The sequence below is a fragment of the Kogia breviceps genome, chromosome 2 (genome assembly GCF_026419965.1).
Source record: "Kogia breviceps isolate mKogBre1 chromosome 2, mKogBre1 haplotype 1, whole genome shotgun sequence".
Lineage (NCBI taxonomy): Eukaryota > Metazoa > Chordata > Mammalia > Artiodactyla > Physeteridae > Kogia > Kogia breviceps.
In genome coordinates this window covers 85,721,314-85,746,008 of record NC_081311.1, presented here as the reverse complement: position 1 = coordinate 85,746,008, position 24,695 = coordinate 85,721,314, and the positions used below count along the sequence as shown (strand labels likewise).

Sequence of the window (24,695 nt, the reverse complement as noted above, 5' to 3'; positions counted from 1 at the left end):
TTTCTCTCTACTTTTCTAGGTTCTTGGTTGAGCCCCACCCGTCCCTGTAATAAAAGACAGATTACCAGGAGAAAAGCAGAAGTTTAATAACATGTATACCTTCTGAATACAGGGGGATACCACGGAAAACGGAATCACTCCCTGAAATGACCAAAACCATCCCCTTCAATACCGTCTTCAGCTAAAAACAGAAAAGATGCTGGGGAAGGGGGGAAGGCCAGTTATGGAAGGTTATCATGCAAAGCACAGTAAACAAGGTTATGGCTGTTTGCACATTTAAGTCAGGACTTCCCCATTGAAAAGAGTTACTTAAGATTTAATTATCCTTCTATTTTTGGTGCAAAGAGGGACATACCCTTATAAATGGAGATTTATCTATTGTAAATGTCCTTCATAAAACGGCAATCTCAGTTTTCTGAGATTTTTTAAAAAATAAATTTATTATTTTATTTTTGGCTTCATTGGGTCTTCATTGCCACATGCAGGCTTTTCTCTGAGTGTGGCGAGCAGGATCTACTCTTCATTGCGGTGCGCAGGCTTCTCATTGTGGTGGCTTTTCTTGTCGCGGAGCACAGGCTCTAGGCGTGCAGGCTTCAGTAGTTGTGGCACACGGGCTCAGTAGTTGTGGCACACGGACGCAGTAGTTGTGGCTCGCGGGCTCTAGAGCACAGGCTCTGTAGTTGTGGCGCACAGGCTTAGTTGCTCTGCGGCATGTGGGATCTTCCCGGACCGGGGCTCGAACCTGTGTCCCCTGAATCGGCAGGTGGACTCTTACCCACTGAGCCACCATGGAAGCCCTATTTTTTTAAAGCAGACCAATAACCCTTATGCCAGAGAGACATATTTTGAGGTGGCATATTCTACTCGCCTTGACATGGATGTACCCCAATTTGCTTATGCATTCATCTTTTGAAGGATACCCTGATTTCAAGTTTTTAGCCATTATGGAAGTGCTGCTGTGCATAATTGCATCCTTGTTTGCATTTGGACATAGATTTTCAAAGCAGTTGCCTAAATACTGGAAGTATGATTGTTGGATCCCAACGTGAGACTTGTTTAGCTTTGGAAAAAACTGCCAAATTGTCTTACAAAGTGGCTGCACAGGCATCCCCCCAGCTATGAGGGAGAGTTCCTTTTGTTCCTCACCCTCTAGCAATTGGTATTGTCATATTTTTGGAGCTTAGCAGTCCCAATTGGTGTGCTATGGTGTCTCATGATTTTAATTTGTAGTTCCCTAATGGTATATGTTGTTGAGCTTGTTTCTGTATGACTTTTACTATCTGTATCTTTTTTCGCTGGATGTCTGTTCAGATCATGCTGTTCATGTTCATGCTGGGAGGAGCCCTGTCTCCTCGGGACCTGCTGGGGCTTTGGCTTCTGGAACACGCGGGGCTGAGTCCACACTGATGGCCGGGCTTCGGTACAACCCAGGGTCAAGTCCACACTAACGGAAGCCAGGTCTCCTCAGGACCCACTGGGGCTTCAGCTCTGGGACCCTGGAGGGTCCAGTTCATGCTGAGAGGAACCTGGTCTCCTCAGGACCTGCCGGGAGGTGATGCCGCTGAGGGAGAAGGTGAGGAAAAGTGTGGGGAAGGTTCCTGTGCGTGGCTGACCGCTGCGGGTGTCTGTCTTCAGAGGACCCGGGAGAGGAAGGGCTTGATGTGGAAAACTGGGTGTTTGGCCCCTTTTGTGTGGGGTGTAGACAGAGTTCAGTGTTGTTCTTTGGCGTGTGGTGTCTGGTTTTCCCAGCACCGTTTATTGAGTGGACTGTCCTTTCCCTGGCGTATGTTCTTGGCTCCTTTCTTGTGAATTAACTGATCGCATACCTGTAGGTTGATTCCTGGGCTCTCGGCTCTGTTCCTCTGGTCCGTGTGCCTGTTTTTGTGCCAATCCCACACTTCGTTGGGACTGTAGCTTCGTAATGAAGTGTGAAGTCTGGGAGCGAGATGCCTCCAGCTCGTTCTCCTGCCTCAGGGTCGCTTTGACTCTTCTGGGTCCTTCGTGGTTCCACACACAACTTAAGATTGTTTGTTCTGTTTCTATGGAAAATGTCATTGGACTTTTGGTAGGGATTGCATTAAATGTGTACATTAATTTGGCTAGGATGCATATTTTTTAATTAAAAAAAATTGGGGGCTTCCCTGGTGGCGCAGTGGTTGAGAGTCCGCCTGCCGATGCAGGTCATGTGGGTTCGTACCCCGGTCCGGGAAGATCCCACATGCCGCGGGCCCGTGAGCCATGGCCGCTGAGCCTCCGCGTCCGGAGCCTGTGCTCCGCAACGGGAGACACCACAACAGTGAGAGGCCTGCGTACCGCAAAAAAAAAAAAAAAAAAATTGGGGGCCACACCATGTGGCATGAAGGATGCGGGATCTTAGTTCCCCAACCAGGGATGGAACCCACGTCCCCTGCAGTGGGAGTTCAGAGTCCCAACCCCTGGGCGTCCAGGGAAGTCCCACCTTAGAATGCATATCTTCACAGTATTCTTTTTACTCATGAGCATGGGGTATCTTTCCATTTATTTTTGTCTGTTCAGTTTCCTTTATCAGTGTCTTCCAGTTTTCAGTGTGTAGGTCCTTCACATCCTTGGTTAAATTTACTCCTCGTTATCTTTTTGGATGCAATTGTAAGTGAGATTTTTAAAAAATTCTTCTTCTGATGGTTCATTATCAGCGTATAGAATCGCAAATGATTTTTGTGTGTTGATTTTTCTTTTTTTGTATCCTGCAGCTTTACTGAATTCATTTTTTAGTTGTAACAATTTTTTTGGCGGTTGAATGTGGAAAACTAGAATTCAGCAATCCCACGGTTTCAGCTACATCCAGGTCTTCCACAGCACCCAAGACATAGTGGCTCCCAATGTAACCTTCCCATGGTGCCTCTTGTAGTATGTGGACTCCTACAAGGGTGATTAGCATCACCACTGCGGGTGAACTGGATCTGGGTAGAGCTTGGCCTCTATAACAGAGTTTGATGTCTGTGTTTCTGGCATGGTATGACATGGTGGTTTTGATAAGTACTTTATTTTCTAGTAAATTTCAAGTGTATAAAAAACTTAAAATAGCAGTATAAACTTTTCCACTTTCACAAAATACTTGTTTACCATTTAAACCATTTTTAAAAGCTTTTTAAAAATTATTTTATTTTATTTTTTGGCTGTGTCGGGTCTTTGTTGCTGCACGCAGGCTTTTTCTAGTTGCGGCGAGCAGGGGCTACTCTTTGTTGCCGTGTGCAGGCTTCTCATTGCAGTGGCTTCTCTTGTTGTGGAGCACAGGCTCTAGGCACATGGGTTTCAGTAGTTGTGGCACAAGGGCTCAGTAGCTGTGGCTCGCGGGCTTAGTTGCTCTGCGGCATGCAGGATGTTCCAGGACCAGCGCTTGAACCCGTGTCCCCTGCATTGGCAGGCGGATTATTAACCACTGTGCCGCGAGGGAAGCCCCATTGAAACCATTTTTAAGTATACAGTTCTGTGGCATTAACTACATTCACATTGCTGTAAAAATATCCTCACCCTCCATCTCCAGAGCTTTATTTTCCCCATGTGAAACCGGAGCCATTAAACCCTAACTCACCTCAACCCCTGGCAACCTTATTCTACTTTGTCTTTGAATTTGACTTATCTGGATACCTCATACTAGTGGAATCATAGAACGTGTGTCCTTTCTGTGTCTGGATGGTTTCACTTGGCATAACGACTTCAAGGTTCATCCATATTGTAGCATGTGTGAGAATTACCTTAGATTTAAAGGTTGAATCATATTCCATTGTGTATATACTACACTGTACTTGTCCATTCATCTGCTGAAGGATGTGTTGTGCTGCTTCCACCTTTTGGCTGTTGTGAATAATGTTGCTATGAATACGGGGTACAAATGTCTGTTCCAGTCCTCGCTTTCTCATATTTTGGGTGTACACCCTGGAGCGGAGTCAAGGGGTCATATGTTTACCATGTTTCTGAGGAGTCACCATACAGTTTTCCACAGCGGCTGTATAATTTTACTTTATTCCTTTATATGACAGAATAATGCAGCTTATGGATCTACCTTATTTTGCTTATCCATTTACCTGCTGATGGACATTGAAATCTTTTCTACCTTGGGCTATTGTGAACAGTGCTGCTATGAATAATTGGTGTACAAGTTTTTGTTTGAACGCCTGTTTTCCATTTTTGGGGTATATATCTAGGAGTGGAGTTGTTGAACCACATGGTAATTATATTTTATATTTTTGAGTAAATGCTAAAGTTTTGAACACATAAACTGCACCATTGTACATCTCCACAAGTAACTTTTAAGGGTTCCAATTTCTCTACATTGTTGCCAGCATTTGTTGTTTTTATTTACATATTTAAAAATTAATATTAAAATTTATTTTTATTCTAGTGTGTGTGAAGGGGCACCACACTGGGGTTTTAATTTGCGTTTTCATCATGACTACTGATGTTTGACAGCTTTTCGTGTCCTTGTTGACCATTTGTATGTCTTGCCTGGAGAGCAGTCCGTGCAAGCCATTTGTCTGTTTCAAAAAAGTTATTGTCTTTTTGTTGTTGAGTTGTAAAAGTCCTGGGTATATTCTAGGTAGAGAGTCTTATCAGATATATAATGTGTCAATATTGTCTTCCATTCTGTGGGCTGTCTTTTTACTTTCTGGATAGCCTCTTTTTTTTTTTTTTTTGCGGTATGCGGGCCTCTCACTGTTGTGGCCTCTCCCGTTGCGGAGCACAGGCTCCGGACGCACAGGCCTAGTGGCCATGGCTCACTGGCTTAGTTGCTCCACGGCATGTGGGATCTTCCCGGACCAGGGCACGAACCCGTGTCTCCTGCATCGGCAGGCGGATTCTCAACCACTGCGCCACCGGGGAAGCCCCTGGATAGCCTCTTTTGATGCACAAAGGTTTGTAAGTTTGAGGAAATCCAATTTATCTATTTTTTCTTTCATTTCTTATGCTTTACTGTCAAATCTAAAAAAAACATTGCTAAATTCATGGTCAGGAAGATTGAATTCCTTGGTTTCTGTGAGAGTTCATACAGTCATCCCTCGGTACCCATTACGCCAGGCTTTAGGCCTGGGGTTGAGTCAGTGTGAGGGTTCAGGGGTCACGATTTAGGGTTATGGGTCATTGTTGGAGAGTCATGGTAGAAGGTTGTGGTTAAAGGGTTAGGGATTAGAGTTTAGGGGTCAGGGGCAAGGGTCTAAGGGTCTGGGGATAGGGTTGTTAGGGGGTTACGGTTAGAGGTTAGGATTCTTAGGGTAAAGGTTAGAGTTAGGTTTAAGCACAATTGGCCCTCATTGCCTGCCCCACTCCTCCTCTCTGAAGCCTCCAGAATGGATAGGACTTGCCCAGGGTCAGACAGGAGTCAGGGAGCTGAGGTCAATAACTGTTTTTCTGGCCTCCCTCCCACTAGTCCTGGGCTCTGAGAGAAGAATGAAATGTCTGTTCTTGTCTCGGACTGTTTCTTATCCACCTCGACCTCTGTCAAGGATTGAGGAGCATGTCAGAAGTCATGCATGGTTTCCTTCAGCCCTCCTACCTGGGGAGGGTGATGCTGGCCCTACTCTGCCTGGGCAGCCCCAGGGTCCAGCGCAGCCCAGACAGGAGGGTACTCAGTGGATATGTGTGGATTTATACAGGACTGGGTGCAGTGACTTGCCAGCCCCCGGATGCTGCCTTCTTAAGGGCTAGTGGGGGCCCTCCTGGAACTGGAGGCATCCTTTGTCCCATCTGAGTGGGCATGAGAGATGATCAAGTCTCAGGCAGGACAGCCCTTGACCTCTGACTCGCCAAGCGGGCATCTGTGGTCCTCTAGTTCAGTCCAGCCTGGGCATTGTCAGGCTCTCATGGACAGTTACGGAGCTGACCATGATGCCGGGCAATTCAAGAGCTACCTGGGCAGTGTAGACCTTCCTATGAGAAGTTTCAACTACCAAGGTGCATGTGCTTGAGAAAAAGGCCTCCCCCTCACAGCGTCATAGGCTGCCAAGAGAAGTAATAATCCTCTAAACATTAGAGTGTGTCCCTGACACAACACCCATACAGCAGGCCATGGCCCTGCAGTCCTTTGCCCTTTCAGTCGTTAGAAACTTTTGACATGCATATTCATTAGGAATCAAAGATATGGGAGCAACTGGACCTCCAAATGGGAGGTTTACAGTGAGACTGCATTGTCTTGGAGAGCCATATACATCCATGTGGCCTCTGGAAAGCCTGCCAATTATGGGTTCCCTGGCAGGGAAGAATTCTTGAGCCTCCCCTTACTTCATTGCACGTGAGTTTCCTTACCACCCTAGCATTTGGTTTCTTCCTCTTAGTAAAGGAGAGAGAAGAAACTGGAAAAGGAACAGTATTGTTTTTCAGGGATGGGTAGTTAATATGGTCAGGGAGATGGCATAGCTCAAGGGCTCCCACCTCTCAGGGGCAGGGATGAAGTCTGTGTGTCTTCTGAGGGCACATGGGCTGTTCTGGGCCAGCCTCTGAGATGTGAGGATCTGATGCCCAAGGAAAGAGACTCTTGAGTTTACCACCACCAATGATCCTGATTTTTCAGCAAGTGAAAGAACTTCTTGCTGTCTTGGGAGGACAGGAAGAGCACTGGATGAGTAGCTGCAGCCCTGACCCTAAGTGAACCCCTTTCTTCCTTTTGTGTCAGATTCTGTGCTGTGCAGTGAGCTGTCATTGACTTAAAATCTGCTGCTTTCTCCAAGCCAGCATCTGTTCTCAGGCCCAAGTGCCTCAGTTTTCCTTTGGGAATTACATCTCACCTGCTTCCAGTCCAGACAGTTCCAGAAGGATGAACCCATGTTGCACCCAGCTCGAAGATGGGTTTACAACCCAAATCTAGCCAGTCTCATTTTCCATCTTCTGATGATGGGTCAAGGATGAGAATGCCACCCACGCCAGATCAAAGGCATTTAAAACCATGACTTTCTTGGAATCCAGGAAAAGGAGAAACTCTTTCTTGGAAAATGGATGGTGAGTGGTTGTCAGCCTAGAACAGCTGTTGGCCCAAGGGCTGTGAGAGAGCCTGTGCCTGTGAATGGGGTCCCCCAAAGACACTGAGCAGGACAAAGGTGTGGAGAGAAGCAAGGTCACACTGAGACAGTGTGAACCACGGGACCTGCCAGATCCAGTCCCATCGTTCAACTTGCCACTTGCAAGTATTAATGTATTTCTACCCTTACAATAAATACTAATTTATTTTACTTCCATAAGTGTGTCCAGTCGCTGGGAAGAGAAAAAGTCCTGGTTGATACATCTGAATCAATAATCCCCGATTCTTCCTCATTGGGTAGGCATGGCTGGGGGAGGTGAAGACCCTGGGTGGGGTCATATACTAGGGGAGCTGCCAGACAGCTCTGTCCCTGCTCCTTCCCTGTCCCGGGAGAGGGAAACCCTGGAAAAGTGATAGGATAACCAGTATGGGGGAGAGGTTCCTCAGTGACTAATTGGTCTTTTTGTATTTTCCTTAATTTAGGGTTCATTTTGGTAATGTGGTTTTTTTACAAAGAAATACCCCTTTTCCTGTAGATTTCCAGTTTGTTACAGTAGGTTTTTCTTATTTGACGTTTAATTTTTCCTGTCTCATTTTCTACAGAATCATGACAAATAATGAACAACATTGATACTTTACTATTAACTGAAGTTCCTATTCATGTTCCGTTTGTTATACCTTTCCTTGTTCCAGGGTCTCATAGGACATGGGGTCATCATGTCTGTTTAGTCTCTTCTGGGCTCTGACAGTTGCTCAGACTCTCCTGGTTTCCATGACCTTGACAGTGTGGAGGAGGACTGGACAGGTATTTTGTAGACTGCCCTGCACTGGGATTTGCTTGGTGGTTTTGTCGTGGTTAGACTTGGCTTTGAAAAAGCAGATCACAGAGGTGAAGTGACTCCTCTTCACTGTATATCAAGAGGACAGGCTCTTAAGGAAGCTTCTCACTTATATTCTTAACTTTGGTCACCCAGCTGAAGTAGTGTTTGTCAAGTTTTCCCACAGTGAGGTTAATTTTTTCCCCATGTCCATCCTGTGTGTCTTATTTAGGAGGAAGTCATAATGCAGAACGCACCCTTGAGGAGAGAGGGGTTAGCTTCACATCCTTGATGGACGGCTGAGTGGCTATATACATTGTTGAGAAGCTTTCTGCATAGGAGATTTCTGTTTAACACCATTTATCAAAAACGATGTGATTTATTTTTACCAGTTTGGACACGTGAATAATTATTGTAAACTCTTGGTTATAATCCAGCACTACATTTTTAGACTGCTTAGGTAATTCTTGCTTTGGCTGTTGAGAGCTTTTTCCATTTCCTCCTGTTTTCATTTTATATAATTTTTCTTTTGTGGGTTTAAAAAATTTTTGGTACCTCTTTACTTTCTGATATTTTAAGATTATCCTGTTTCTTATATTTACCGTCTCAGTCCTAGCATCAGCCTTTTCTTCAAAGAGCCCAAACCTCCATACTCATTTGCACCATCCCTCACCTCCATCCTCACTTCCATGCTCACTCACCTCCATACGAACGTCCACCCTCCCTCACCTCCACGATCACCTCCAACCTCACTCACCTTGATACTCACCTCCACCCTCACACTTCCATACTCACCTCCACCCTCTGACTCCTCCACACTCACCCCCACCCTCACTCATCTCCACCCTCCAGAAACTCCACACTCATTTCCACCACCACACACCTCCATTCTCACCTTGACCCTCACTCAAATCCATACTCACACCCACCCACCCTCACCTCCACTCACCCCGACCCTCACACTTCCATACTCACACCCACCCACCCTCACCTGGACCCTCAACTGTACCCTCATTCACCTCCATACTTACCTCCACCCTCACTCACTTCCACCCTCACCTCCACTTTCACTCACATACTCACCTCCAACCTCCCTCACCTCCACCCTCAGCTCCAACCTCCCTCACCTCCATATTCACCTCGATCCTCACCTCCACACTCACTCACCTCCATACACATCACCAACCACACTCACCTCGATATTCACCTCCACCCTCAAACCTCGACATTCACCTTCACCTCACACACCACCAGTCTCACCCCTCCACACTCACGGCCACCCTCACTCATATCCATACTTACCTCCACCCTCACTCACATCCACCATAACGTACACCCTCACACCTTCAAACTCACCTCCACACTCCATCACCTCCACTCTCATCTCCATCCTCCCTCAATTGCACCCACAACTCGACTCTCACTCACCTCCATAATCACCTGCACCCTCCCCACCTCAATAGTCACCTCCACCCTCCCTCACATACACCCTCACCTCCTCCCTGACTCACCTCCATAGTATCCTACAACCTCACGCACCACCATACTCACCTCCAACCTGTCTCAGTTCTACCGACACCTCCAGCGTCACACCTCCATATAAACCTACAATCTCACCTCCCACCTCCCTCAAATCCACACTCACCTCCACCATCACTCACCTCCATATTCACCTGCACCCTCCATCCCCACCACCCTCACCTCCACCCTCACTCACCTTTGTACTCACTTCCATCCTGACCTCCAACCTCACTCACCTCCATACTCACCTCCAGCCTCATTCACGTCCATATTCACTTCCACCCTCCATCCCCTCCACACTCACCTCCACCCTACCTGTTCTCCACACTCACCTCCACCCTACCGCACCTCAATCCTCACCTCCAATCTCACTCACACCCACACTCACCTCCACCCTCACACTTCAGTACTCCCCTCCACACTACGTCACCTCCAACCTCACCTCTACCCTCACTCACTTCCATATTAACCTCCACTGTCACTCACCTCCACCCTCCCTCACCAGCCCCATTAAACTTCATACTCACCTACACACAACCTCAACCCCACCCTCACCATCACCATCCCTCACATCCACACTCACCTTCACGCTCACTCACCTCCACGATCACCTGGAGCCTCACACCTCAATAATCACCTACACCCACACTCACCTCCACCCTCACCTCCAACCTCCCTCACCTCCACACTCAGCTCCACCCTCGCAGTTCCAAACTCACCTCCACCCTCACTCACCTCCACCCTCACCTCAAACTTCACTCACCTCCACCTTCACTCACCTCCATACTCACCTCCAACCTCCCTCACCTCCACCCTCAGCTCCATCCTCACTCACCTCCATACTCACCTCTCGATCCTCACCTCCACACACATCACCAACCACACTCACCTCGATATTCATCTCCACCCTCAAATCTCGACATTCACCTTTACCTCACACACCACCACACTCACCACCACCCTCACACCTCCACACTAACGGCCACCCTCACTCATATCCATACTTACCTCCAACCTCACTCACATCCACCGTAACGTACACCCTCACACCTCCATACTCACCTCCATGCTCCCTCATCTCCACCCACAACTCGACTCTCACTCACCTCCATAATCACCTGGACCCTCCCTCACCTCCACACTCACCTGCAGCCTCCCCACCTCCATAGTCACCTCCACCCTCCTCCCTCACCTACACCCTCACCTTCACACTCCCTAACCTCCACCCTCACCTACACCCTTGCTCACCTCCACACTCACCTCCTCCCTGACTCATCTCCATAGTATTCTACAACCTCACACACCACCATACGCACCTGCAACCTGTCTCAGTTCTACCGACACCTCCAGCGTCACACCTCCATATAAACCTAGTCTCACCTCCCAACTCCCTCAACTCCACACTCACCTCCACCATGACTCACCTCCATATTCACCTGCACCCTCCATCCCCTCCATCCTCACTCACCTCTGTACTCACCTCCATCTTGACCTTCACCCTCACTCACCTCCATACTCATCCCCACCCTCCCTCACCTCCACAATCAGCTCCACACTCCCTCACCTCCACAATCACCTCAAACCTCACTCACCTCCATATTCATCTCCACCCTCCATCCCCTCCTCCCTCACACCTCCAATCTCACTCACACCCACACTCACCTCCACCCTCACACTTCCATACTCCCCTCCACACTACGTCACCTCCAACCTCACCTCTACCCTCACTCACTTCCATATTAACCTCCACCGTCACTCACCTCCACCCTCACCTCCACCCTCCCTCACCAAAACCATTAAATTCCATACTCACCTACACCCAACCTCAAACCCACCCTCACCATCACCATCCCTCACATCCACACTCACATCCACACTCACTCACTTCGGTACTCACCTCCACCCTCCCTCACCTCCACGATCACCTGAAGCCTCACACCTCCATAATCACCTACATCGTACCTCACTTCCACAATCACCTACAGCCTCACTTACCTCCATACTCACCTCCACCATCACCTACACCCTCACTCACCTACACCCTCACCTCCAACTTCACTCACCTCCATACTCACATCCAACCTCCCTTACCTCCACACTCAGCTCCACCGTCACACTTCCATACTCACCTCCAACCTCCGACACCTTCACCCTCACTTCTACCCTCACTCACCTCCAACGTCACCGCCACCTTCCCTCACCAGCCTCACTCTACTCCATACTCACCTCTACCCAACCTCACCTTCACCATCCCTCACCTCCACCCTCACTCACCTCGATACTCACCTCCACACTCACACCTCCATCCTCACTCACCACCCTCCAGAACCTCCACACTCATTTCCACCATCACACACCTCCATTCTCACCTTCACCCTCACTCAACTCCATACTCACCTCCACCCTCCCTCACCTCCACGATCACCTCCACCCTCACTCACCTCCACACTCACCTCCACCTTTCCTCACCTCCACCCACACCTCGACTCTCACTCACCTCCATACTCACCTGTACCCTCCATCACCTCCACTCTCCCTCAATTCCACCCTCAACTTCACCTTCCCTCACCTCCACCCTCACCTCCACCCTTCTTCACCTCCACCCTCAGCTCCATCCTCTCAACTCCATACTCACATCCATCCTCACTTCCACCCTCACTCACCTCCATATTCAACTCCAACCTCCCTCACATCCACCCTCCCTCATCTCCACCCTCTCACTTCCATACTCACCTCCATCCTCACCACCACCCTCACTCACCTCCATATTCACCTCCACCCTCCGTCACCTCCACAATCACCTCAAACCTCACTCACCTCCATATACAGACAAATATTGCAATTTTTTTTTTCCTGGAGTGTCCTTTAAAAATGACTACCTCTTTTCAGGCACTATACAACGTTCAAATAAAACCTACGGCAAGACTTTAAAGTCAGAGAATTCAAATCACACCATTTAATACGTGGTGAGTGACAGGACGCCGGGCATCATTCACGTCAGCGTCTGGGACCGTAGGTTCTTGTAAGTCCTTCCACAGTTTTCTAAGAATAACCTTTACAGGGATGTCACGTGTCACAACACGACTACTGCTTGACACGGATAATTGCCAACAGAAAAATTAAAAATTATTTGTATCTCGTCAACACTTTTAAAAAAAAGAACTGAAAGACAAAAAAAGTTGATAGGAAATCTAACCGGAATGTTCTCAATTCAACAAATATTTATGGTGTGCCTATCCAGCTTGGGGTCCTGTTAGTAGCTGGCAAGTGTGGTGAACAAGAATAAGATAAGCTCTTGCACTGCTGGTGGGAATGTAAATTGATACAGCCACTATGGAGAACAGTATGGAGGTTCCTTAAAAAATTACAAATAGAACTACCATATGACCCCACAATCCCACTACTAGGCATATACCCTGAGAAAACCATAATGCAAAGAGTCATGTACCAAAATGTTTAGTGCAGCTCTATTTACGATAGCCAGGACATGGAAGCAACCTAAGTGTCCATCAACAGATGAATGGATAAAGAAGATGTGGCACATATATACAATGGAATATTACTCAGCCATAAAAAGAAATGAAACTAAGTTATTTGTAATGAGCTGGATAGACATGGAGTCTGTCATGGAGTGAACTAAGTCAGAAGGAGAAAAACAAATACCGTATGCTAACACATATATATGGAATCTAAGGAAAAAAATGTCATGAAGAGATTAGTGGTAGGATGGGAATAAAACACAGACCTACTAGAGCCTGGATTTGAGGATATGGGGAGGGGGAAGGGTAAGCTGTGACGAAGTGAGAGAGTGGCAGGGATATATACACACTACCAAATGTAAGTCAGATAGCTGGTGGGAAGCTGCCGCATAGCACAGGGAGTTCACCTCTGTGCTTTGTGACCACCTAGAGGGGTGGGATAGGGAGGGTGGGAGGGAGGGTGATGCAAGAGGGAAGAGATATGGGAACATATGTATATGTATAACTGATTCACTTTGTTGTAAAGGAGAAACTAACACACTATTGAAAAACAGTTATACTCCAATAAAGATGTTTAAAAAAAAGCTAATAAAGAGGCAAGGTTGGTGGAAAAAAAAAGAATAAGATAAGGTTCTCTCTGTTCCAGAGGTACAGGTGGGTAAGGAAGGAAACACAAACTATACAAGCTGAGTGCACTACATATAATCACTACAGATTTGAAGAAAGCAAAACAGGGACCAGGTGAGCATGTGAGGAGGGTCTCAGAGTGGGAAGTCAGGAAAAGCTTCTCCGAGAGGCGACGTTTCAGATAGGACCCGAACAGGATGAGCTGCCAGTCATGGGGAAATAGAGACGAGGGGGACAGTGTTCTCCCAGGCAGGGAGAAGAGCACATGTAAAGTCGTGAAGCACAAGCTGACTTGCTATGCAGAAGGGACCGAGAGACCGTTCCGTGTGCACAGGACACTCGTGTGCTGCTGGAAGGATAAAACTCGGCCTGTCTATGTGCAGGGGCTCCTCTGATACTCCACAGACCAAAATATTCTGCACTTTAAGAAAGAAAACATGATATGTTACTCTCTTACTTTTCCTTAAGTAGCTTTAGAAACATACCACACTTATGTTGTGAAGTGAAATACAGATTAGCTCTGAGAACTGCCTGACTGCAAAGAGCTGAGAAAAAGGAAGGAAGGTTGAGGAAGAGAGTGATCAAGACGGTGGAGGAGTAGGACGTGGAGCTCACCACCTCTCACAAATACATCAAAGCTACATCCACACATGGAACGACTCTCACAGAACGTCTACTGAGACCTGGCAGAAGACCTCAGGCTTCAGAAAGGGCAAGAAAACCTCCACGCACCTGGGTAGGACGAAAGAAAAAAGAGAAAAACTGAGAGGGGAATTGGGATGGGGCCTGCACCCCAGGGAGGGAGCTGTGAAAGAGGAAAGGTGCCCACATCCTGGATGTCCCCTCACAGGCAGGGAGATCAGCCTGTACAGAGGGGGAGCTGTAGACCCTTGGAGGAGAATCCAGCAACCAGTTTACAGAAGGCGGAATGGAGAGAGACCTGCACAGACGGGAGATGCCACTGCCCTGCACTACCCAGCCTGAGACACGTGTCCGTCAGGGCGGGTGGGGGCTGGGTGCTGAAGCACAGGCTTCGGAGCTCAGACCTGGGGAGAGGACTGGGGTGGGCTGCCTGAAGGGGCTGGAGTGTGGTGTGGCCATGACCAAGGGTGTACCCGGGCCCGTCAGAGAGGCAACGTGCCACTGTTGGAGGACGTGTGAAGGGAGGGGCGGGGCCGCCACAGGAGCTTCTTTCCACGTGCACGCGCACTCTCAGGCAACACAACACCACCTACGTGAGCTTCTGGGGTGGGCGTGAGCCACCGCTGCCGCTGAGAGTGGTGGGAGTGGGCGCCAGCTGCCACTGCCGTCGCAGGCTCCAGGAGCACGTGCAAGCCACTGCAGGCTCTGGGAAGACACACGAGCTGCTGTTGTGGGCTCTGGGTGGGCAGGTGCCAGCTGCCGCCACTGCTGAGAGCTCCAGGAGGGGGCGCCAGCTTCCCTCACTGCTGCGGCTCCAGGAACATGCAAAAGCTGCTGCATCTGCACACTCCCTATCAAGGGGATAGCGGCCAACACGTGCTGAGGAGAGGCAAAAGGCATCCATACTAAAAGCAGCCCTCGTACCAAAAATATTAAACCTACACAAGCTACACAGAGATGCTCCCGCATATAAATAGCCTTCTAAGACCACAGTTGGTAACTGTTTCTCCTAAACGCAGAGAAAGAGAAATGCAAGTAAAATGAAGAAGCAGAGGAACCACTCCCAGTTAAAAGACCAAGAGAGAATTCCCCAAAGGAACAAACAATGAAACAGACTTCTTCAGTCTAACAGAGAAAAAGTTCAAAAATGTGGTAATGATCATAGTGAAGGTATGAGGAAAGGCTTTGGACGGAAGAGCCGATTACTGGAAAAAAGAACTAGAGACAATAAGGAGCCAAGGAAAATGACAAACTTAATTTGCCAAGATGAAAGCTGAGCTAAAGGCAACGAATGACAGAATGAATAACAAAGAAGAACGAATAAGCGAGCTGGGAGACAGAATAATGGAAATCACTCAATCAGAACAGCAGACAGAAAGCCAAAAGAAAAAAAAAGGAAAGCAAGGTAAGAGATTTATGGGATAATATAAAGCATGCCAATCAATGCATAATACGGATTCCAGGAGGAGAAGAAAGAGAAAAGTGGATCGAAAATGTTTGAAGTAATTATGGCTGAAAGCTTCCCAAACCTAAAGAAGGAAACATATATCCAGGTACAGGAAGCACAGAGGGTCCCAAGTAAGATGAACCCAAACAGACGTACACCAAGACACAATTAAAATGGCAAAAGTTAAAGAGAGGATTCTAAAGACAGCAAGAGAAAAACAAGGAGTTAATTACAAGGGAACCCCCATAAGGCTATCAGCTGATTTCACTATGGAAATGTTGCAGGCCAGAAGGGAGTGGCAAAATATATTCCAAGTCTTGAAAGGGAAAAACATCTGCAGCTTAGAATACTCTACCCAGCAAGATGATCATTTAGAATAGGAGGAGAAAAAATTTCCCAGACAAGCAAAATCTAAAAGAATACAGTGATACTAAACCTATCCTAAAAGAAATATGGAAAGGTCTTCTCTAAATAGAAAAGCAGCAACAAGCTATAGGAAAGACGGAATAACAAATGGAAAGTAAATCACTTAAGCCAATATACAAATGAAAAAGAAAAAAAAAAATTAAATCTATTTGTGAAAGCAATGATAACCACAACAAACTACAAAAGAATAAACATGAAAACGTAAAAGAGAACATTAAAATCATAAAACGTAGGGGAGGAGAATTAGAAGATGTAGATTTTTAAAACATGTGTTTGAGCCTACAATGACTATCAGTCTAAAGCAAGTAGATATAGAAAGGGGTTAACATACTTGAAAAACAGGGTAACCACAAATAAACATGATAAATTCACAAAAACCTAAAAGAACAGAACACAAGCATAAAATAAAAGGAATCAAACCACAAAAAGAAAAACAAGAAGAGAAATAAAGGAACAAAGAAGAAACACAAAATCAATTGGAAAACAAGGTTTAAAATGGCAATAAATACATATTTATCAATAATTTCCTCAAATGTCAATAGACTAAATGCTCCGATCAAAAGACAGAGTGGCCAACTGGATAAAAAAGAAGAGCCTGCAATATGCTGCCTACAAGAGACCCACTTCAGGGACTTCCCTGGCAGTCCAGTGGTTAAGGCTCCGTGCTTCAGGCTGTGTGCTTCTACTACAGGGGGCACAGGTTCGATCCCTGGTTAGGAACTAAGATCCCACACACAGCATGGCACGGTGGGGCCGAAAAAATAACACTAGAGACCCACTTCAGGGCAAAAGAAACACAAAGATTGAAAGTGAGGGAATGGAAAAAGATATTTCATGGAAACGGAATTGACAAGAAAGTGGCAGTCACGCTACTCGTATCAGACAAAATAGACTTTAAAACAAAGGCCATAAAGAAGGATAAATAAGGACAGTATATAATGATAAAAGGATCAATGCAAGAGGAGGATTTTATACTCATCAACATATATGCAACTAATATCAGAGCACCCAAATACATAAAACAAATACTAACAAACATAAAGGAAGAAACTGACAGGAATACAAAAATAGTAGGAGACTTTAACACCCGACTTGCATCAGTGGACAGCTCTTTGAGACAGAAAATCAATAAGACAACAGAGATCCTAAATGATAGAACAGTTAGACTTAATTGTTATTTTGGGGACATTACATTAAAAAAACAAAATACACACTCTTTTCAAGTGCACATGGAACATTCTTTAGGACTGACCATATATTAGGGCACAAAACAAACCTCAACAAATTTAAGAGTATAGACATTATTTCAAGCATCTTTTCTGACCACAATGGCATTAAAATAGAAATCAACCACAGCAAAAGAAATGAGAAAAAAAACAATCACATGGAGACTAAACAACATGCTACTACGAAACCAATGGGTCAAGAAGGAAATCAAGAATGAAATTTAAAAATACCTTGAGACAAATGACAATGAAAACACAACCATACAAAATCTAAGGATGCAGGAAAAGCAGTTCTTGGAAGTTCATAGCAATACAGGCCTTCCTTAGCAAACAAGAAAAATCTCAAAAACAACCTAACCTACTGCCTAAAAGAATCAAAAAAAGAACAACACCTAAAGTCAGCAGAAGGAAGGAAATAATAAAGATCACAGGGGAAATAAATAAAATAGAGATTAAAAAAATAGAAAAAAATCAATAAAGCCAAGAGCTAGTTCTTTGAAAGGGTAAACAAAATTGACAAACGTCTGGACAGGATCACCAAGAAGAAAAGAGAGAGAAACCAAACTAAATAAGAGATGAGAAAGGAGAACTATCAACTGATCCTGCAGGAAAAACCATAAGAGACCGCTATGAACAATTATATTTGAACAAATTGGACAACCTAGAGGAAATGGACAAGTTTCGGGAAACATACAGCCCACCAAAAGATGAATCAAGAAGAAATTGATAATTTGAACAGACTGATCACTAGAAGTGAAATAAAATCTGTAATAATGATAAAAAATTCCCTATAAACAAAAGTCAAGGACCAGATGGCTTCACAGGCAAATTCTACCAAACATACAAAGAAGAGCTTTTACAGATCCTTCTCAAACTCCTCCAGAAGACTGAAGAGGAGGGAACACTCCCAAAGACATTCTATTAAGCCACCATAGACCCAATACCAAAACCAAAGATACCAGCAAAAATGAAAATTACAGGCCAATATCTCTGATGAATATAGATGCAAAAATTCTCAACAAAATATTAGCAAACCAAATCCAACAACACGTAAAACAATCAGACACCATGACCAAGTGGGATTCATCCCAAGGTAACAAGGATGGTTCAACATAGGCAAACTGATGCTATACACCACATGAACAAAAGAAAAGACTGGGACTTCCCTGGTGGTCCAGTGGTTAAGATTCCGTGCTTCCACTGCAGGGGCATGGGTTTGATCCTGGTCAGGGAACTAAGTACCGCATGCCACACAGTGCAGCCAAAATTTTTTTTAAATTTTAAAAAGAACAAAAGAAAAGACAAAACCCACATGATCATCTCAATGGATGCAGAAAAAGCATTTGAAAAAAATTCAACATCCACTCATAATAAAAACTCTTACCAAAGTGGGTATAGAGGGAACATACCTCAACGTAACAAAAGCTATTTATGACAAACCCATAGCCAATATAATAACAGTGAAAAGCTGAAAGCCTATCCACTAAAATCTGGATAAATACAAGGATGCCCACTCTCACCACGTCTATTCAACATATTACTGGAAGTGTTAGCCACAGCAATCAAACAAGAAATAAAAGCCATCCAAATTGGAAGGGAAAAGGCAAAACTGTCATTATATGTAGATGACATGATGCTACACATATAAAATCCTTAAGACTTGACACAAAAACTACTAGAACTGATAAATGAATTCAGCAAGGTAGCAGGGTACAAGATTAACATACAGAAATCTGTTGCATTTCTTTACACTAACAATGAAATACCAGAAAGGGAAAGTAAAACAAACAAACAAACCACCTTTTAAAATCGCATCAAAGAAAAATACAAGAAAATACTTAGGAATAAACCTGACCAAGGAGGTGAAAGACTTACATGCTGAGAACTATAAAACATTAATAAAGGTAATTAAAGATGATTCAAAGAAACGGAAAGATAGCTCAGGCTCTTGGATTGGAAGAATTAATATTGTTAAAATGGCCATACTAAGCAAAGCAATCTACAGATTTAATGCAATCCCTATCAAATTACCCATCACATTTTTCACAGAACTAGAACAAATAACCCTAACATTCATATGGAACCACAAAAGACCCAGAATTGCCAAAGCAATCCTGAGGAAGAACAAAGCAGGAGCCATAACCCTCCCAGACTTCAGACAATACCACAAAGCTACAGTAATCAAAACAGCATGGTACTGTCACAAAAAAACAGCCATATGGATCAATGGAACAGAACAGAGAGCCCAGAAATAAACCCACACACCTACAGTCAATTAATCTTTGTGACAAAGGAGGCAAGAAGATACAATGGGAAAAAGACAGCTCCTTCAGCAAGTGGTGCTAGGAAACTTGGACAGCTGCATGTAAATCAATGAAGTTAGAACACACCCTCATGGCATACACAAAAATAAACTCAAAATGGCTTAAAGACTTAAATGTTAAGACATGACACCACAAAACTCCTAGGAAAGAGCATACGCAAAACATTCTCCGACATAAATCGTAGCAACATTTTCTTAGGTCAGTCTCCCAAGGCAATAGAAATAGAAACAAAAACAAACAAATGGGACCTAATCAAACTTACAAGCTTTTGCACAGCAAAGGAAACCATAAACAAAACAAAAAGACAACCCTCTATACAGACAATCCTATTCTGTATAGGATAAAATATATACAAATGATATGACTGACAAGGGATTAATTTTCAAAATATACTACAATGAGGTACCACCTCACACCAGTCAGATGGCCATCATTAAAAAAATTCTACAAATAACAAATGCTGGAGAGGGTGGGGAGAAAAGGGAACCCTCCTCTACTGTTGGTGGGAATGTAAGTTGGTGCAGCCACTATGGAGAACAGTATGGAGGTTCCTCACAATACTAACAATAGAATTACCATATGACCCAGCAATCCCACCCCCGGACATATATCCAGACAAAACTATAATCCAAAAAGATGCATGCACCCATATGTTCATAGCAGCACTATTTACAATAGCCAGAACATGGAAACAACCTAAATGTCCATTGACAGATGAATGGATAAAGAACATGTGATATCTATAAACATACAATGTTATAATACTCAGCCATAAAAAAAGAATGAAATAATGCCACTGCAGCAACATGGATGGACCTAGAGATTATCATACTAAGTGACTAAAGTCAGAAAGAGGAAGACAAATACCATATGGTATCACTTATATGTGAAATCTAAAACAGAACACAAATGAACCTACCTTCAAAACAGAAACAGACTCACAGACATAGAGAACAGGCTTGTGGTAGCCAAGGGGGAGAGTGGGTGGGGTAGGGAAGGACTGGGAGTTTGGGGTTAGCAGATGCAAACTATTACATACAGAATGAATAAACAACAAGGTCCTACTGTATAGCACAGAGAACCATATTCAATACCCTGAGATAAACCATAATGGAAAAGAATATTAAAAAAAGAATGCATACATACGTAGAACTGAGTCACTTTGCTGTATGGAGAAATTAACACAACGTTGTAAATCAACTATACTTCAATTTAAAAAAAAGTTGAGGAATCCTCTTCCATAAAGAGCATTAAACTGAATACAACACTCACCAGAAAAATAAAGTCCACAAATCACATAAGGAGGAGAGGTGCCAGGATGAGGGAAGGCCACGGGGAAGGCAGCATTGGTGCTAAAGAAAGTTAAGGCTTCAAAGAGTAAGAGGAGAGACTCCAAGTAGAAGACCCAACATCACCAAAGCCTGGGAGTTGGGAAAGAACGGGACACACCTGGGGAACCACTCGGAGGGCAGGTGTTTGCAATTTGGCTCTACAATGGGTTGGGCCACAGGTGAAGGGCTTTGGACAGTAAGTCGGAAACACGAACTTCATTCTGCGAGCAGTGACAGCCTGTGGGGTGCATGTGTCCTGAGGAGAGCTGCACATTGGATCCATCTGGTAGTGGCAGGGAAGAAAGAGGTATTCCTCGAGAACCAGGGGTCATTTTAAAGTTGTTAGCAGCAGAGGTGTGGGAGAAGGGAGGGACACACAAATGCTTCAACAGTGAAAACAGAGAAACCATGGTTTCTAGACTAGGTGACAAAACCAATAAAAGAAATGGAGATGCTGGGATATGCAGAGATGAGAAGAAAGATGCAGAAGTGTTATTTCATAGGAAATTCAGTATCCTCGTTGAATATTATGGGATCACAATGCTATTTAAATATGAGGAGGACCTGACTCCAATGGAAAACAAATACTGATGTGCAGATCTTTCATTTTAATAAAACCAATTAGCTTTCCACATACTGTTAGAAAGCCTAGGCTTATAACTACTTTTGAATCCTCTAGGAAGTTTCAGAAACGCTCCCGTCGTACTCACCAGCTCTATAGAAACTGTGAAGCAGGGAAAATGTTTATTAGTCAGCTTGATTTTCAAGGTTCGGGCATTCTGGGCAGTTTTCAAGGCTCGAGATAAACTTTCCGATGTTAGCTCTAAATAAATCGCATTGTTTTCTGCGGAGACACCTTCCATTTGAAATTCGCTGAAGTTCTCCTAAGGGAAGAAAAGGGGGGACGTGTGTGCTCTTTCGGCGGCATTCGTGGCAGGCAGGGGTGGGGGCGGTTTGCAGCCCTCTCAGAGCCTCCGCTCACCTGCTCCAGCTCACACCACATGCTCACCCGTCCACTGGCCACCTTGTCAGAGAGGACAAAGTTCCACTTCTCCGCGCTGATACGCAGAGTGCAGGTTTTGGCAAGCTTGGCTATCATGTTACTGACTCCCACAGCGAAGGATTCGAGTAAGGAATTACTAAGAAGCATGCCAAGTATCCCAGACTCTAACTTAGCTCGCAGAACTCCCTGTTCGGCCCGACGAGCTGGCCGGTGGGAAAATCACGTTTACGCTGGTGCCCACCGGGAAACCTTTAATGCCTCCCACAACCCTGCGCGGTTCGCATCACCAGCCATCAGCGCTGGAATAAGAAAACCGAGATTCGGAAGTGAACTGGCGCCGACTGGCCGCCTTCATCCCTCCCACGTCCACTCGCGGCCGCCGGGTGCTGCAGGGATCGCGGCAGGGCCAGGCGCCGCAGGGGGCGGGGGAACCAACGGGGCCGGGCTGTGAAGGACGGTCTGCGCCAGATAAAGGTGTCTGTGCCGCCAGCGGCCGGGTTAAGAAAAGACACGAGACAGGACTCAAGCCTCAGGGACAACCCCCGGCACCTGCGCTCGCCCCATCCTCCGGCGGCCCGCCAGCCCAGCGCGGCCCCATCCTCCTCGCGGGGCCCCGGCCGCTTGCACTGCCCCTTCCGGGCCTCCCGCCCTCCCCTCTGCCCTCCTCCCCACCGCCCGGGGCCGACGCGGCCCCCACTCACGCGTGAAGTTGTTCAGACAGGCCTCATCCACGAGCTTAGCCCGAAACTTCATGGCGCGACGCAGCCCGTGCGGGGCGCCCGTGCGCAGCCCGCTCCAGGGACCCCAGCCTTACGCTGCCCGCCGGAAACGCCACCGAGGGCCTGGGTTCCGCCTGGCTCGGCCGGACGCCCGCCCGCGCAGGAGAGGAGGGCTTTCGGGTCGCGCCCCTGGGGTGACGCGACCTCTGCCGCAAGTCACGCGTCCTCCACCCGCACGTGCCGGAAGTTACGCGTTCTCCGCCCGCAGGTACCGGAAGTGGTTCTGACGATTTGAAGTTTGAGCTCCGTGATCCCTATTTCCAGTTCTCCTTTACAGCATGAGAAATAACATCAATCCCTTATTTAAAAAGTATTGAGTAGAGTTAAGGCTTAAATACACACCTCTCTGGGCTAGGGGAGCTTTAGAACCTCCCTCGGCTCAGACGTTCGCACTAGTACCCCAGAGGTGCAGGACCACGTGGGATGATGCTGTGAAATTGTTTCAAATTTAAACTTTTAAACTGTGCAAAACGCAGGATGTTTAAAGAACACTGATGTTAAGTGTTAATTTTGGAGTCTTATCTCAAGATGAACTTCACCAGAGCCTGTTAAAAAAAAAATCTCACAGCGGAGGGGCTTCCCTGGTGGCACGGTGGTTAATAAAAATCCGCCTGCCGGGCTTCCCTGGTGGCGCAGTGGTTGAGAGTCCACCTGCTGATGCAGGGGATACGGGTTCGTGCCCTGGTCCGGGAGGATCCCACATGCCGCGGAGCGGCTGCGCCCGTGAGCCATGGCCGCTGAGCCTGCGCGTCCGGAGCCTGTGCTCCGCAACGGGAAAGGCCACAACAGTGAGAGGCCCACATACCACAAAAAAAAAAAAAAAAAAAAAAAAAAAAAAAATCCGCCTGCCGATGCGGATGTCACGGGTTTGAGCCCTAGTCCAGGAAGATCCCACATGCCATAGAGCAACTAAGCCCGTGTGCCGCAACTACTGAGACAGTGCTCCCTAGAGCCCACGCACTGCAACTACTGAGCCCGCGTGCCACAACTACTGAAGCCCGCACGCCTATAGCCGGTGCTCTGCAACAAGAGAAGCCACGGCAGTGAGAAGCCCGCGTGCACTGCACCAAGAGACCCCATGCAGCAAGAAAGACCCAACGCAGCCACAAATTAATTAATTTAAAAAAAAATCTCACAGCAAAAATGACATAAATGGAGTGGTAGAATTTTGAAAAACAAAACGAGAAATAGAACAATTGTCTCCAGCTTGGTTTTTCAGAGACAAGATTGTCCATGTTACGAATGTTTTATTTTTAATGTGCTTTGCAAATAGAAACCTACACCCTTGTTTTTACCTTGGTGTATAGAATCAAGGTATGATAAACAGTAAAAACAGATCCTTTTAAAAGTGCAAAATACGAAAATTACAAGCAGTTCTGCCTATTTTAAGACTATAACATGAAGGTAGACTCCAATCAACATTTTTACAAGTGTTTGCCAAGCCAAATGTGATTAATGTCACATTTAAATTTTTTAGTAAGAAAACATGCTTTTTAGTACTTAACAAGTTAATTTTAAAGTAGATACATCATTAAATGAGGTGGTTGCTATGGAGGTCATGAATATGATTAAATACTAAGTAAGCTTTGTAAACAGTGTTTCATAATATATTGATATTTACTTCAAATCACTTATTTTTTTGCCATAAAATAAGAAAGCCAATTTGTTTAGTCATAACAACATCAATGGTGTTGGGTGTTGTGGGGAAAATTGTCTAACCATGGATGATGAGTTGTTCTGTTCAAGAGGAAAAAAATTAAAGCTCTTTGGCAATATTAACAAAAAAAAAGATTTAAAAAAAAATTTCCTAAGAAGATATGTGAGTATACATTCTGCACAAAGGCCCACATAATATAGGGAATTTTGACCCAACAAATATAAAATTAAGTTGCAGTGATCTTTTCTGGAAAGATAACAGGAATCTTATGTTTTCTTGCAGTTTTCTTAAATAGGTTTGGCAAATTAATAATTCAGGCTAAGCCTGTCATTAGGACTCAAGTGCTATTGTTACTTGGTTCCCATTCTTGAAAGAGTAGCAAAGATTGGTGGTCCAGAAACTAGATAAGTCTTTGGTACAGGGAGAA

At 45.6% G+C, this 24,695-nt stretch overlaps 2 long non-coding RNA genes across 5 annotated transcripts in view; one reads left to right on the top strand and one right to left on the bottom strand.

Moving 5' to 3' along the window:
* The window catches only part of LOC136793578 (uncharacterized), a 63,813-nt gene extending 56,605 nt beyond the window's left edge, over positions 1-7,208 (top strand). For 2 of the 3 annotated variants that reach the window (XR_010839049.1, XR_010839053.1), the window contains one exon: positions 6,647-7,208. This is a non-coding gene — a long non-coding RNA (uncharacterized lncRNA). The remainder of the gene's footprint in view (positions 1-6,646) is intronic. The other variant, XR_010839051.1, reaches the window with a different exon arrangement.
* On the bottom strand, positions 62-22,801 carry LOC131750359 (uncharacterized). Of its 2 annotated transcripts, none has more exons than XR_010839056.1 (3): positions 22,534-22,801; positions 21,540-21,713; positions 62-2,039 (listed from the first exon to the last, which is right to left on the bottom strand). It is a non-coding gene; the product is annotated as an uncharacterized lncRNA (long non-coding RNA). The 2 variants fall into 2 exon arrangements; XR_010839055.1 differs by lacking the exon at positions 62-2,039 and adding an exon at positions 3,111-3,391 and having other exon boundaries at positions 22,534-22,786.
* Between the last annotated feature and the right edge of the window lie 1,894 nt (positions 22,802-24,695).